General features: G+C 42.2%; 1 protein-coding gene across 5 annotated transcripts in view; it reads right to left on the reverse strand.

Annotated features, from left to right (window-relative positions):
• Positions 1-12,260, reverse strand: part of stk33 (serine/threonine kinase 33) — a 172,993-nt gene that overhangs the window by 84,816 nt on the left and 75,917 nt on the right. The gene's annotated exons all lie outside the window — the stretch shown is intronic.

The following is a 12,260-nucleotide window of genomic DNA, read 5'->3' on the forward strand; positions in this document are numbered from 1 at the left end:
GGGGTGGGATCCTGAGTAGAGGGGGTGAAAGTGAGGGGGGCATAGATGGGGACTGCAATGCACGGCATCGTGGGGGTGGGGCAGAGCAGGGTTTGAAATGCGTATACTTTAATGCGAGAAGTATTCGCAATAAAGTGGATGAACTTGCAGCGTGGATCAGTACCTGGGACTTTGATGTTGTGGCCATTTCAGAGACATGGATAGAGCAGGGTCAGGAATGGTTGCTGCAGGTTCCGGGGTTCAAATGCTTCGGTCAGAGCAGAGAAGGAGGTAGAAGGGGGGGAGGGGTAGCATTATTAGTCAAGGATTGTATCACAGTGTCAGAGAGGAAGTTTGATGAGGACTTGTCTGTTGAGGTAGTATGGGCGGAGATTAGAAATAGGAGAGGAGAGGTCACCCTGTTGGGAGTCTTTTATAGACCTCCTAAAAGTTCTAGAGAGGTTGAGGAAAGGATTGCGGAGACGATCCTGGTTAGGAGTGAAAGTAATAGGGTAATTGTTATGGGGGACTTTAACTTTACTAATATTGATTGGAATTGCTATAGCTCTAGCTCGTTAGAGGGGTCAGTTTTTGTACAAAGCATGCAGGAAGGTTTTTTGACTCAGTATGTAGATAGGCCAACTAGAGGTGAGGCTATATTGGATTTGGTGCTGGGAAATGAGCCAGACCAGGTGCTAGACTTGGAAGTTGGTGTGCATTTTGGTGATAGTGACCACAATTCGGTTACATTCACCTTAGTGATGGAAAGGGATAGGCATGAGCCTCAGGTCAGTAGTTTTAGCTGGGGGAAGGGTAATTATGAGGCTATTAGGAGAGAATTAGGAAGCATAGGTTGGACTAGGAGACTACAGGGACTGGGAACGTCCGAAATGTGGAGTTTTTTCAAGAAGCAGCTACTGCGAGTCCTTGATAGGTATGTCCCTGTCAGGCAAGGAGGAATTGGTCGAGCTAGGGAACCGTGGTGCACTAAAAAAGTTGATTCGCTGGTTAAAAAGAAAAAGGAGGCTTATGTTCGGGTGAGACTTGAGGGCTCAGGTAGTGCACTAGAAAGCTTTAGATTGGCTAGGAGGGAGTTGAAGAGTGAGTTAAGAAGGGCTAAAAGAGGACATGAGAAGACTTTGGCTGATAGGATTAAGGAGAATCCTAAGGCGTTCTATAGATATGTTAAGAACAGAAGGTTGGTTAGGGCAAGATTAGGGCCAGTTACAGACAGCAGAGGGAAGTTGTGTGTGGAACCGGAAGAGATTGGAGAGGCATTGAACAAATATTTCTCTTCGGTGTTCACGCAGGGGGACATAAATGTAGCTGAGGAGAACACTGGGTTACAGGGGTGTAAACTAGACAGTATTGCAGTTGATAGGGGGGATGTGCTGGATATTCTTGAGGGTTTGAAAATAGATAAGTCCCCTGGGCCGGACGGGATTTATCCTAGGATTCTCTGGGAGGCAAGAGAGGTGATTGCAGAGCCTCTGGCTCTGATCTTCAGGTCGTCGTTGGTCTCAGGTATAGTGCCGGAAGATTGGAGGATAGCAAATGTTGTCCCATTGTTTAAGAAGGGGAACAGAGACTTCCCCGGGAATTATAGACCGGTGAGTCTTACTTCTGTTGTGGGCAAGGTTTTAGAAAAAATTATTAGGGATAGGATTTATAGTTATTTGGAGAGTAATGAATTGATTGGAGATAGTCAGCATGGTTTTGTAGCGGGTAGGTCGTGCCTTACTAACCTTATTGAGTTTTTTGAGAAAGTGACCAAAGAGGTGGATGGGGGTAAGGCAGTTGACGTGGTATATATGGATTTTAGTAAGGCGTTTGATAAGGTTCACCATGGAAGGCTTCTGCAGAAAATGCAGATGTATGGGATTGGGGGTAATCTAGGTAATTGGTCAGGAATTGGCTAGCAGGTAGGAGACAGAGGGTGGTGGTTGATGGTAAGTATTCGTCATGGAGTTCAGTTACGAGTGGTGTGCCTCAGGGATCTGTTTTGGGGCCACTGCTGTTTGTAATTTTTATTAATGATCTGGATGAGGGTATAGTTGGGTGGATTAGTAAATTTGCTGATGACACCAAAGTCAGAGGTGTGGTAGATAGTGAGGAAGGGTGTCATAGTTTGCAGGGAGACTTGGACAGGTTGCAGAGCTGGGCCGAGAGGTGGCGGATGGAGTTTAATACGGAGAAGTGTGAGGTAATTCACTTTGGCAGGAATAACAGATGTGTCGAGTATAGGGCTAATGGGAGGACTCTGAATAGTGTGGATGAACAGAGGGATCTAGGTGTATGTGTACATAGATCCCTGAAAGTTGGGAATCAAGTAGATAAGGTTGTTAAGAAGGCATACGGTGTCTTGGCGTTTATTGGTAGGGGGATTGAATTTAGGAGTCGCAGCGTCATGTTGCAACTGTACACAACTCTGGTGCGGCCGCACTTGGAGTATTGTGTGCAGTTCTGGTCCCCACATTATAGGAAGGATGTGGAGGCTTTGGAGAGGGTGCAGAGGAGGTTTACCAGGATGTTGCCTGGTATGGAGGGGAGGTCCTATGAGGAGAGACTGAGGGATTTGGGGTTGTTTTCGTTAGAAAGAAGGCAGCTAAGAGGGGATCTTATTGAAACATATAAGATGCTTAGAGGTTTAGATAGGGTGGACAGTGATAGCCTTTTTCCTCGGATGGAGAAAGCTAGCACGAGGGGTCATGGCTTTAAATTAAGGGGGGGTAGTTATAGGACGGATGTCAGGGGTAGGTTCTTTACCCAGAGGGTGGTGAGGGATTGGAATGCCCTGCCTGCTGCAGTTGTAAATGCGCCTAGTTTGGGGGCGTTTAAGAGATCCGTGGATAGGTTTATGGATGAAAAGGGATTGGTTTAGGTTAGAGGGTCATTGTTTTTTAACTGGTCGGTGCAACATCGTGGGCCGAAGGGCCTGTTCTGCGCTGTAATGTTCTATGTTCTATGTAGGTCCATTCAAAAGTCAGGTGGCAGCAGGGAAGAAGCTGTTCTTGAGTCAGTTGGTACGTGACCTCAGACTTTTGTATCTTTTTCCCAACGGAAGAAGGTGGAAAAGAGTATGTCTGGGGTGTGTGGAGTCCTTAAGTATGCTGGCTGCGTTTCTGAACGCAGAAGTTAGATAAAGAAAAACATTGCTATGAGGTGATTCCATTGCAATTGGATTTTTCCCTGTATTGCCTTTCTGTAAATATATGAATGTTAATGTACAAAGAGAAATATATACTAGAATTACTTCTAATTATTCATTTACTCTCAAAAATGATTCTGTCTAAGAAAAAAAAGCTACAATGCTTAATGTGTTACTTATTCTGCAGTACCTTCTTTTCAGAATCCTTTGCTTCTTGCATACTTTTTTACTGGTCCTTTGCCATTCTTACTTCATTTGTTTGCCAGCTGTTTCATTTCCCCCAACTCTTCTACTCACTGCTTTCACTATCTTTTCTCAATTGGTTATGTTTAAAGTTCCTTAAGTTCCTCCTGCATACCTGGAGTGCAAGAAGTGGCCATTCAGTTCAACTCTCCAAAAGTGCATCTTGCCCAGGTCCACTCCTCACCCCGCCCTATCCCTGTAACCCCATGCATGGCTGATCCACTTAAACTACACATCTTGGGACACTAAGGAGCAATTTAGCATGGCTAATCCACCTAAGCTACTCATCTTTGGACTGCGAGAGGAAACTGGAGCATCTAGAGGAAATCCACGCAGAAATGGGGAGAACATGCAAACTCCATACAATCACCCAAGGCCGGAATCAAACCTGGTTCCCTGACACTGGTGCCACCCTCAGACTCAATTATTGCTCACTTCAGCTTTCACAGAAAGCTGCACTGAGATTGGGAAAATGCCAATCTCCCTTACAACACACAAGCAGGCAACGATGGGAAGGAGCTGCTTATAATCAGAACAGCCCAGAATGCCCACCTCTCAGCATTATTCCCCAGTGCTGCTTTAAAAGATTCAAAGAAAATAAAGTGGTACATTTTAAAAGCTAGCTGAACACATAAAATAATACAGGACAGAATAAGGACAGATTTGGCAGCCAAAAATGGGCATCAATTAATTAAGTACTGCAGATGAAAAAAAATGTTTAAGACCACAATCTGTAACATCAGCATAATTCACTCCTGATCTGTCATGAAACAATTAGGCCAACACTATTTCAATGTAGTCTAGTACAGCCAAGAGGAGTACCAGGAGTCCTTACTTCTCCAATGACATTTACCCAACAATAAGTTGTATGTATACGATATCTTTAAAGTAGGAAAGCACATAAATGCTTCATAGAGGTATATCTTAATGTTGAGGATAAGGAGAAGGTGTTAGGAGGGCTAACCAAAACATAGTCAAAGAAATGGAGGAGAGGTGGTGGCAGCGCAAAGAGATTGCGGGATAGAATTGCAGATCGAGAATACCAGGAAGCTGAAGAACAACAGGCCAGAGTCAGTAAACTGTTCTAGGGGTTGAGAAGAGAAGTGTAAGACTGGGAAAGGTTACAATGATAAGGAAAGGCAAGGCAATGAAGAGATTTAGAACATGAGAACCATAAGAAAAAAAACTTGACCATCCCATTACAATTCATCTAAAACCAATATCAGACAAACAACCCGTCAAATGATGAGAATTTCCTTGCATGAGTTTGTAGAGGGAGAGCTTTCAGGGATCAGATGGTGAACCGCTCATATCTGAGTACCAAGTCCTGTCATGCTGTCCACCTCCGGGACAAATAAGCACTGTAATGTCATAAGAACATTATTCTGTCTAAGATCCCCTTTAGGCCTTCAAGACAAAGGATTAATATGCCTTAATCCACTCCTAACACCACTAAGACAGCACTATTCCAAGGACTGCAGCAGTTCAAGTAAAAAATCTAGCCCACCTTCTCAGGCCAAGCAAACACAGTAATTTCATGTGACCTTGTCAGCATCAAATCCAACAACCAAACAGAATAACACAAAACAGCACAGATTAATGTACCAGTGCAATAAATAGTCTGGAAGCTAATCAGCAATCCATCTTCCCTCTTCTACTATCCTTGCGCCTCTCCCACAAGTCAGGCAGAATGCAACCAAGGAGATTGACACTGGATTGACAAAGTCAAAAAGAAAGCCTTGGAAGGGACTTGCATTCAAAAGTAGAGATCATGTAAAACTACGTACAACAATGACAGAAGTCTGTTTACTCATAATTGTAACATTTATTAATGCTTATTTTCAGTTATGTTTCACCAGGACAACGCAGGTTCCCACAATTTTTGTGGTTCAGTCTTTCTGCCTCTCAAGCCAGAAGCTTAATTATCCCACTGGCCTTTAAAATGTATTGACTCCACAGCAAATTGCAATCATATATAAAATAATCCATAAAAATGGCTTGGCCATTTCCAAGCTGAATGACCCATGTGAGGGAGTTGTTTGCAACGCCCAAACAAATATTTGCTAGCTTAAATAATTCACTAAAGCTATTTGGGAGTCAAAAATAAAAGAACACCTTCTGCACAGCTCAACATATTAGAGCCATATGACCATTTTAGATCTACCGCAATCTTAACTTTATATTTAGATAAAACATAATGTATTAACATATTTATATATGGTCAAAAATTTCCAGCTCTCTGTAACGGGATTTCCTGTGGTGGAGGCTACTCACTATTGGTGGGATCTTCTGGTCGCACCGAAGTCGACATTCTTTGGCCCATCCCACTCCAGGGAACTAACAGCTGTGGTCAACTTCAGTGAGTCCAGAAGACCTTGCCAGTGGGAATGGCCAGAAAATCCCGCCAAAAGCTAACTCTGCCACTTTCAACTGATAACAGTAGTACAGAATATGTCGCAGTTAAGGGACAGAAGACGGAGCTAATAAGGTTTACAAGGCTGATAGCAGAACTGAGAGACTGTCAGGAAAGATTGAACAAACTAGGCCTCTTTTCTACAAAGCTTGAGGAGAGACCTGATAGAAAGCAAGATTTCAAAACTGGCATGCCCTACACCGAAAATCAAGGTGGTAAACAATACAAAATAAAACAATTCAACATGATCTTATTATTTTTAGTTTCATTCTTAAATAGTATTAATGTTTACATGGAACAGTCTATTACTTTTAGATCTTGCTCAGATTATAATACGCTTATGAAATTTCCAAAAGAATGTAATCCTTCATTATAAGGTGAAAAAAATCATGTTCGTAACTAGAAGTATTTTCAATGTATTTCTTAAAAAGTTATTACAAGATACATTCTAACAAGGTTCAATACTGTGGTGATTCCAAGACACATTTTCCAGAGTTGCTCAAAAGATTTTTCTACTGGCAATTTGCATGATTTCACAGCAACCATATTATGATATTGCCTATTGCTGTACTAAATTTCCACAACTAACTAGCGCAGACTACAACACTAGTTTTCTAAAAGTATGATTGGTCAACATGACAATACGATCACACAATAGCACTTATAAATCAAAAGATGTACCAATCTTTAAATTGTTCCACATAGTAATTGAATATTACAGCAAAGATGGAAGTCATTAAAATACTTGTAACTTCGAAAGGAATAGATATTGAGTTCCATTTGCCTGGTGTCTCCATATACCACATACTTGCCAATTCTTATTTTAAATATTTAATCACTTTCCTTTTAAAAGCCATCATGAACTCTGCATCTACTAAGCAATTAACTGATCAAGGCCACTATATCCTTTATTAATGTCCGTCTGACCACTGAGCACCTCTATCAGGGCTCCTCTCAATCTCTGACAAAAGGTTGTCCAGTTTCTCTGTCACTGTAATCTCTAATGTTACCATCGTCAACCTCTGCTGCTTGTCCTTAACATCCTTCTGAAAGCAGGGCACCCAAAATAAGGCACAATATTCTAACTGCTGCCTAAAACACAATTCAATTTTTTTAGTATTACCAAGCAGTTCCTCTATTTCTAAATTTCAGGATTACATTATCTTCTTTCACAGATATATAAATTTGTTCCATACAAGTGAACTAAAAAGGTTACATAAAAATTTTAAGTATTGGTAGCAAACAAAAGTTACTAGAATCCATCAATAGCAACAGTGACTCAACACTTGAACAAGTATGGATTGATCGAAGAGAGGCAGCGTGGATCTGAGTGGGGTAGATTAAGTCTGACTAATCAAGTTAATTATTTTGTGATCACGAACATAGTCGATAGGGGAATAATATGAATGCTGTTAATATGAACTTCCTAAAGGCATTTACCAAGGCTCTACACAAAAGATTATTAGCTAAGGGGAGAACTCATGGAACTAAAATACATTAATAATTTATGAAGACGGTCCTTTAGTTTCCATAAAAATCCCAAAATACATCAGAAAATGGAATTTGACTAACACTGTCACGACAATTCAATTATGTTTTTAAGACATCATTTGTAATATTTATAAAAATACATTTGGCACATCAGAATTTTCCAATAAAAGCAAACTCATCTTTTTACATTGGCATGTTTTTTTCTTATCTGAGCACCCCAGAGTCCTACAGAAACCTTGGTTCTTTTATTCAGTTTGCTGGTTATATCATGAGAGCATGGGCGCGTATGGTTGTTTTAAAATCACTGCAAACAGAACCATTTTGTTTCATGACAGGTATCATTGGGGGTGTGGGGTCGTTGCTTTGAGACATTTTGGTTGACTATTAGGCTTTAACTTGAGCATTACTTGAACTCCCTTCATCGAGCCAAGCATCTCTTCAAATACACTCTTGCATTTATGCAGAAAGTGCTGTAGGTCTGTTTTGACATGGACCTGTTAATAGTACTCCAAGTAAGCATTACCTTCTCAAACCATAATCTCCCAAAGGGAACTGGACAATTACCATACAGCACATGGAAAGGTAAGTCCACTTTTTGTCCACTCAACTCTATGTTGACCATGATGTAACATTTTAATGGCAATTCTTTTGTGTACATCCTTAAAATCACATCAGCTGGTTTTAAAGGAAGATGCTTCAGCTCTTATTGGTACATAATCTCAGGAACTAAAAATTCCCTGTCGACGTTCACCCTAATAGGATGTCCATTAACTTCAAAATCATCCAGAATCTGTGCAGTTCACCCTGTATGGATAAGACAATTCAGTTGGGGCTCTTCATCATATTCCTGGGTATTCTCTTTCTCACAGTTATATTTTTTTCTTCCATGTTCCAAATTCCTTTTGTAGAATGCAACTTGTTCTCCTTGAAGGTACCAGATACTTCTTCTGAATATTTTTCTCAGGGGAAGCTGGTCTAGCTCAACAAGCTTTTTGCAATATGACCCTTTTTGCCACAATTCTTGCGTTAACTATCCTTGTTCCAGCATTCACTTGTTGAATGGCCCATTTTGGCACATCCGTGACATGCTTGTTGCTGTTTTGACTTCTTATGGACTGTTCCCATATTGTGGATCTTCATTTCTGCACCAAGTTGTGAAGCTTCTTTAGCAGCCAGTTCCATCAACACTTTCTACTGCTGTCATTAAAGTCAAAGCATGTTTGGTGAGCATCTTCTTTGGACAGCCTCATTTTGGAGACCCCCCTCAATTTCGAAATCTTCTAATCACTCACCAGACTCGCAACATGGGGCCAGCCGCAAACCGAACAATGCTTTCACTTTCCATTTGATTCCTTCAGTGGAACCTGAACTATTCCACGATGATCCATGGCAATACACTTCATGGATCTTTGTCAAGTCATTGGAAATTTTGGTATCTAATAATACTGGATGAATGAGGTTTCGCAGCAATTTTACTTCCTATTTTGCTGAGAAAATCTGGTATGAACAACTTGTTTTCGATTTCATTCACTTGTACAAAGTACTGAAACCTCTCTCCATAGGAATTCCATGATTCATTTTCTTCATTGAAAGACCCCACAGATCCTAACTGACCCAAACATTTTTCTTGCAGGCACTAGCAACTCCAAACTGCTCAATATATTTTTTTAATATTGTCTTCCCAGTATTTCCCTTTTTACGTTGGAGTCTGTTAACTTGATGTCTTTTTTCCCAAAGCCTTCTAATAGTCGAAGTGTATGGACCCACAGTATCTTTCTCTTCTGCTTGGAATATTTTCTTGATGTTCCCGACTCATCACCAATTTTCTTTTTTGTGTTCTATCCTAACTATGTTAGGGATAATGGGTTTTCAGCAAAAAGCAAAGCAATGGTTTTCATTCACAGATTCAAACTTACAATAGTAGATTTATTCTGGGAGATGTTCTCAGTACAAACTGAAAGTAAAACAGCGGTCTGCGCAAACACCCTAATGACATCATCATCAAACCACGTGATCAGCTCTTAAACCAACCTGCAATACTTTGAAATATATAACACACAGTCCAGCAGATCATCTATGATCATTTCCACGCCTGGAAGATCATTGATTATCTCATGCTATCTTTGTTGATGGTCTACCAGTACAGTAGAAATGTCAAAAAGCATGCACAGCCATTTGCACCTCCCAGATGGCTTCCAGAACAAAGTCAGAAAACTACTACTTTCATCCAGTTTCATTTGCCAGTATCCAAGCTTTGCATCTGGGATGGGTCAGCTATTTACCATTTATATAGATGATCTGGAGGAGGGAACCGAGTGCAGGGTGTCGAAATTTGCTGATGACACCAAGATTGGGGGAAAGGCAAATTGTGCGGAGGGTGTGGAGAGTCTGCAGAAGGATCTAGATAGGCTGGGCGAATGGGCCAGGAAATGGCAAATGGAATTTAATGTTGGCAAGTGTGAGGTGGTCCACTTTGGTAGGAAGAATGGTAGGAAGGACTATTACTTACGTGGCGAAAAACTGCAGCAGGCGACGGTGCAGAGGGACCTCGGGGTCCTTGTGCATGAGTCGCAAAAACCCAGCTTGCAGGTGCAGCAGGTGGTCAGGAAGGCTAATGGGATGCTGGCCTTCATAGCGAGGGGGATTGAATATAAAAGTAGGGAGGTCTTGCTGCAGCTGTATAGGGCATTGGTGAGGCCGCAGCTGGAGTACTGTGTGCAGTTTTGGGCGCCGCACCTGCGCAAGGATATTTTGGCCCTGGAGGGAGTGCAGAGGAGGTTTACTAGGCTGATACCGGAGTTGAGGGGATTGAGCTATGAGGAGAGGCTGAATAAACTAGGCTTGTACTCGTTAGAGTTTAGAAGAATGAGGGGAGATCTCATTGAGACGTATAAGATGATGAATGGGATGGATAGGATAGAGGTGGAGAGACTCTTCCCGCTCAAAAAAGACAGTAGGACTAGGGGGCACAGCCTCAAGATAAAGGGGAGGCGGTTTAGAACGGAGTTGAGGAGGAACTTCTTCACTCAAAGGGTGGTGAATCTCTGGAATTCTCTGCCCGTTGAAGTGGTGGAGGCTGCCTCGCTAAATATTTTTAAGAAGCGGGTTGATGGGTTCTTGATAAGAGAGGGGATTAAGGGTTATGGGGAGAGGGCGGGAAAGTGGAACTGAGCGACAACAGATCAGCCATGATCTTATTGAATGGCGGGGCAGGCTCGAAGGGCTAGATGGCCTACTCCTGCTCCTATTTCTTATGTTCTTATGTTCTTAAAGACTTTTGCCTTGGCAAGTTGCAGCAAAATTTCTTCAATGTTTCGCATATAAGGCCTCTCAAAAGTATTACTGAAGTCCTTTCAACCTGTGCGAACTCTCAACCTTCCAGATGTTTTCAGTGTTACCATGTTACTAATCCAGTCTGTAGGTGTTTGTCACTTTCTTGACTACTCCCATTTTTTCAAGCACCTCTTTCAGGCTGGACTTGAGGACAATTGAAACTCTCCTCAGAAAATTCTGAGTTGGTCTCATACTCATCACCTCAATTTTACTTTCAACAGTTTCATTTTTGGCCACCAACTTCAGACAGGTCAATAAAGCTCACAATGTTGCACACAACATGTGCCTGACTCAAGTGTTCTCCTTCACCTGTAGTCATCTTTCCAATACTCAATGAACATTTTTGTTACCTTGAGCCTTGACGGTGCAAACTGTTCTAGGATATAGAGTGATTAGTCAGAAGTATCATCCGTCATCTTTACAGGCTTGATTTTCTTCTTTCCAGCAACAATTTTACCCAAAGCATTTTGCAGTGAGAGCACTGCTTTCCCCATGCTTGTCATGTTTCCTTTTCTTTGTGTGATGTCCTCCACAATATTTACATTCAATATTCTGGCCTTCATTGTTCTGCTGGTTCTTCTGTATTCTCCATTGCCTTGTGCTTGGAAGACCTGAACTCCCTCCTGCATTGTGCATAACCTCATCTGTTCTCCCCTCAAAACTCTTCAGCTGAAAATTAATCACTTCTGACCTACACAAGGAAGCCAGATATGATCTAAGGAGATTCATCAAAGATGCCAAAGGGCAGCACCGGACCAAGCTATAGTTCCAGGCTAGCCACATAGACCCCCGCCAACTATGGCAAGGTCTGCAAGACATGCCAGGCTACAAGATGAAGACATGTAAAAATCACCAGCTCCAATGCACCCCTCCCTGATGAACTCAATGCATTTTATGTCCATTTTAAGCAAGAGGTCAGTGAGAGCATGCCCTCCACCCTGATGAAGCTGTATTTGGGGTAACTATTGCAGATGTCAGAGCAACTTTCTGGAAGGTCAACTCACAGAGATCAACTGGTCCAGATGGGGGTACCCGGACGAGCACTTAGATCCTGCACGGATCAGCTGGCGGAGGTATTCACCAACATCTTCAACCTCTCTTCACAAAAATCTGAGGTCCCTGTCTGCTTTAAGAAGATGACCATCATCACAGTACCTAAGGAAACCAAGCAGCGTGCCTTAATGACTATTGTCCAGTGGCTCTATCATCCATCATTATGAAGTGCTGCGAAAGGCTAGTCGTGGCACGAATCAATTCCAGCCTCCTAGACTAGCTGGATCCATTACAGTTTACCTACCGTCTCAACAGATCCGTAGCAGATGCCATCTCCTTGACCCTGCACTCAACCTTGGAACACCTAGATAACGAAGACCCCTATGTCAGACTCCTATTTATTGACTACAGCTCAGTCTTCAACGCTATTATTCCCACAAAACTCATCTCCCAACCCTGTGGCTTATGCCTTGGCTCCTCCCTCTGCGACTGGATCCTAAACCTCCTAACTCACAGACCACAATCGGTATGGATAGGCAAAAACACTTCCTCCACAATTATCCTCAACACTCCACAAGGCTGCGTTCTCAGCCCCCTACTGTACTCCTTATACACCTATGCCTGTGAGTCCAAATTCCCCTCCAGTTCGATTTTCAAGTT

The sequence above is a fragment of the Carcharhinus amblyrhynchos genome, chromosome 6 (assembly GCF_965287045.1).
Source record: "Carcharhinus amblyrhynchos chromosome 6, sCarAmb.v2.hapA, whole genome shotgun sequence".
Lineage (NCBI taxonomy): Eukaryota > Metazoa > Chordata > Chondrichthyes > Carcharhiniformes > Carcharhinidae > Carcharhinus > Carcharhinus amblyrhynchos.